The 4,306-nt window shown below is 45.2% G+C and overlaps 1 pseudogene; it reads right to left on the bottom strand.

Annotated features, from left to right (window-relative positions):
* Nucleotides 1–3,224: 3,224 nt before the first annotated feature.
* Nucleotides 3,225–4,096, bottom strand: LOC138818986 (transmembrane protein 126A pseudogene; annotated as a pseudogene).
* Between the last annotated feature and the right edge of the window lie 210 nt (nt 4,097–4,306).

Below are 4,306 nucleotides of genomic sequence, written 5' to 3' on the forward strand. Positions count from 1 at the left end.
GGCTGCTTACCTCCATGGCAGCTGATATGCACAGAGAGAGTGTGGAGAGGGATAAAGGTTCCAATATTCCCTCCTCCCCAGTTTTTGGGCATGGTCTCACTAGTGACCTAAGCTGGCCTTGAACTAAGTATGTTACTCAGCTGGCTTCAAACTCACAATCCTCCTGCCTCCACCTCTGGAATGCTGAGATTACAAGCATATGCCCTGCCCTATAATATCCCTTTCAAGAGGATAAGCCAATGCCCTAACTTCCTGCAGATGGGCCCTACCTTTTTTTTGTTTGTTTGCTTGTTTGTTTTTGGTCAATTGTGAGGCACTATCCCTGAGCTTTTTTTACTCAAAGCTAGTACTCTACCATGTTGAGCCACAGTGCCACTTCTAGTTTTCTGGTGATTAATTGGAGATCTTACAGACTTTCCTGTCCAGGCTGGCTTTGAACCTCGGTCCTTAGATCTCAGTCTCCTGAGTAGCATGAGCCATTTGTTTTCCGGCTCAGTCCTACCTCTTAAAAGTTCCATCACCTCCCAACAGTGCTACAGGCTGGTGAAGAGGTCTTGAACAGTGAGCCTTGGACATTTCAAGACCAAGCTATAGCAAATAAAGGACATTATGAGAAATAAAAGATGTTGGGAGTACTGTGGTTGAGCTCAGGATCTCATACTTCCTAAGCTGGTGCTCTGCCACTTGAGCCACACCTCCAGCTTTGTTTATTGGTGGGTTGCTTTTTTCTTTTCTTTTTTTTTTTTTTGCTCGTTATTTTTGAGATTGAGTTTCATGACCATCCCTCTCTCTGGGGTAGTCTTAAACCATCATTCTGCATTCAGCCTCCTAAACAACTAGGATTACAGGGGTAAGCCACTGGTGCCTGGGTCAAGATATACAGTTTAAAAAAAAAAAGACGTAGAAATTCATTTTCTAGTATTGGTACTACCACAGGTTTGGTAGTCCCTGGGCTGATGATATCCTCTTTCATTTATTTATTTACTTATTTACTTACTGATTTTTTTTTGTCAGTTGTGGGGCCTGAACTCTGGGCCTGGTAAATGTCCCTGAGCTCTTCAGCTCAAGGCTAGTGCTCTACCACTTGAGCTGCAGCACCACTTCTGGCTTCTTCTGCTTATGTGGTGATGAGGAATTGAACCCAGGGCCTCATGCATGCAAGGCAAGCACTCTACCGCTGAGCCACCTTCCCAGCCCCTTATTTATTTATATTTATTTATTTATTATTATTTTTTGGGTCGGTGGTAGGTCTTGAACTCTAGGCCTGGACGCTGTCCCTGAGCTCTTCAGCTCAAAGCTAGCACTCTAACAGTTGAGCCACAGTGCCTTTTCTGTTTATTTGGTGCTGAGGAATCAAATCCAGGGCCTCATGCATGTGAGGCCAGCACTCTACTGCTAAGCCACTTCCCAGCCCTTGATATGATATCCTCTTTTAGACTTTCTCCTTTTCTTCTCTCTCTCTCTCTCTCTCTCTCTCTCTCTCTCTCTCTCTCTCTCTCTCTCTCTCTCTCTCTCTCTCTCGGTCTTGGGGCTTGAACTCTGGGCACTGTCTCTGAGCTCTTCACCTCAAAGCTAGTACTCTACCACTTGAGCCACAGCACCACTTCCAGTTTTCTGGTGGTTTAATTGGAGATAAGAGTCTCAGGGACTTTCCTACCCAAGCTGGCTTGAACCATTATCCTCAAATCTCAGCCTCCTGAGTAGCTAGGATTACAGGCATGAGCCACCAGCTCCCAGCTTCGATCTCTTTCTTGTTCTGTAAATTCTATAACCTAAATATATTTTGAATACATTCCCATGTCTTCATCTCTCCCCTAAACTATGGGGAAGACTCCCAGATTCCCATTCTAATCCCCACCACCTGTAATGAACGTAGCCAGAGGGATATTTTCTTTTTACAATGAAACTAAAATCACGCCTCTCTTTTGGTCTTTCGCTGCTCCTAGGATGAAGTCCCTGTTGCAGATGAGAGGTCCTTCATGCTCTTCCGGCCCCGGGAACCTATCCTGCCTGGAAGCATTCTTCTCCTCCCTCATGACTCCATTCCTGTCCTTCCAATTTGTAACATTGCTCCTAATGACTTTTCATTTCACCGTTATCTGTTCCCTCACTAATTTCCAAGCTTGAAACCCCATCCTCTGGGGGGAACTTCCCTGACCACCTGTGTCCCTTCCCAAGCCACAGGTGCAGCTCCCGCCAAGCATTCTCAAATCTCTCTGATTTCATAGTCACAGCACTTATCTCACAGTATTAGAATTGCTTGATTGTCTCTTTTTGTCCCAACCTCTGTGCCTGTTCTTCTTGGCAGCCTGCTGCCTAACCCAGTGCCTGATTTGAACAAGAAGGAATGAAGCTTTATCCTTTATAATGTCTCCCAGCTCCGCTCTGCGTGCCTCACAGTCCTGTCCTATGCCATGTCCCTCGTACACCTGGTGGGGAAACAGGTGCAGTTTAGCATCCTGATTGAGGGGCTCCTTCATCTAATCCCCCCTTCCAGAGGCATGAACCATTGTCCTCAAGCACCATCTTGATCATATCACTCCCTTTCTTACAAGTCCACAATAGCTCCAATTGCCTCTTGAATTAAATTAAAACTACTAATCATGGCCTTCAAGGATCTCCACCAATTAGCTGCCTCCCTACTCCCACACCTAACTGCTATCCTCTTTTCACAAGCCCTCAAGTGTGGCTTCCCTGCTGGCCTGCAAATCTGCCCTATGTCCATTTCCCTCTTTACCCTCCCACAGCACTCTTTCCTTTGTTAGCTTGCTTTCAGCATATTCTTTTCCTCTCCTCTTTCTTCCCCTACTTTAAAAATATTGCTCAACCAACATGCTAGTGGCTCATGCCTGTGTAATCCTAGTTACTTGGAAGGCCAAGAATGGGAGGATCATATTTCAAGGCCATCCTTGGAAAATAAGATTGGGAGACCCTTTCTGGACCCATAGGTAGGCACAATGGTGTGCTTCTGCCACCCCAAGAAACAAGGCTAAAATCAGGGGGGTTGAGGTGTCAGGCTAGCCTGGGCAGAAAACACTATGTGAATCAGCCTGTATGGAAAGAAACTGGATATGGTAGCACACACGTGTAATCTCAGCAAGGCTGAGAAGCCTAAAGTAGAGGAATTTGTTTATAATATCACGGAGCTTTCTATTACAGGTGCCTCGAAACTCCAGGTCTAGAACCTCTGGTTCTGAGAGCATAGTGTGTTTTCCTAACCTTTCTCAGGAGGTCTCTGTGTCAGTAATATTTATGTGCATGCTTTGAATGATGGTCCAGGCAAGTCTTGGGTTCTTTAAAGGTGTAAACCCTAAAAGTGGAGACCCAAGAGAAAATCTAGGGATTGAATAGAGGATAGAGAAGTGAGTCTTTATGAGTAGTTTATATTGTTTTGATCCAAGGTATGCTGCAAATGCAGTCTGAAGTAAAGTGGGAAATAGCATCTTTCTAAGTCCTGATCCACAGCTGGGAATGTGGCTTAGGGGTAGAGCACTTGCATAGCATGCATGAAGCCCTGGGTTCAATTCCTCAGTACTACATAAACAGAAAATGCTGGAAGTGGTGCTGTGGCTCAAGTGGTACAATGCCAGTCTTGAACAAAACAAGCTCAGAGATAGCACTCAGACTCTGAGTTCAAGCCCTAGCTGTCGAAACAAAAACAAAAAGCAAGAAATCCTGATCCAGTAAGTTGCTTCCTTTGTCCGGTAGCAGTGCTGATCCATATCTTGCTGCTAGACCACGATTTACAGGTATAGCCAAGATAATAGAGTACAGACTACCCCCAAATTAAACCAATCAGTGTCACAGTGCAGCTTTCCCAACTCAAATCACCTGTACTCCAAGGTAAACTTACAAAACCTTGGTAAACCTCATTAGCTGTCAAAAATGGGATCACTGCCATTGGTAAGCCAGATGCCACTGGATCCTTCCTCATGTGTGTCATGTGCAAGATGCTTTGAAAAAGACTGTTAGCTATTAGGCCACAGAGAGCAGCATTAAGTCCGAGGTATGCTGATCCATGTTAAAGGACACTCCTGTCTTCCTGGGGAAGTTGATTAATTTTTTGGTTTCTCATATAAAAGATAAAGTTTTCCATGCTGGGAAGGTGGCTCAGTGGTAGAGTGCTTGCCTTGCATGCATGAGGCCCTGGGTTTGATTCCTCAGCACCATATAAACAGATAACGCCGGAAGTAGTGCTGTGGCTGAAGTGGTAGAGCACTAGCCTTGAGCTGAAGAGCTGAGAGACAGCTCCCAGGCCCAGAGTTCAGGCCCCACAACCAACAACAACAACAACAAATTAATTTTT

Source organism: Dipodomys merriami, unplaced genomic scaffold (assembly GCF_024711535.1).
Source record: "Dipodomys merriami isolate MVZ:Mamm:240054 unplaced genomic scaffold, mDipMer1.0.p SCAF_8, whole genome shotgun sequence".
Lineage (NCBI taxonomy): Eukaryota > Metazoa > Chordata > Mammalia > Rodentia > Heteromyidae > Dipodomys > Dipodomys merriami.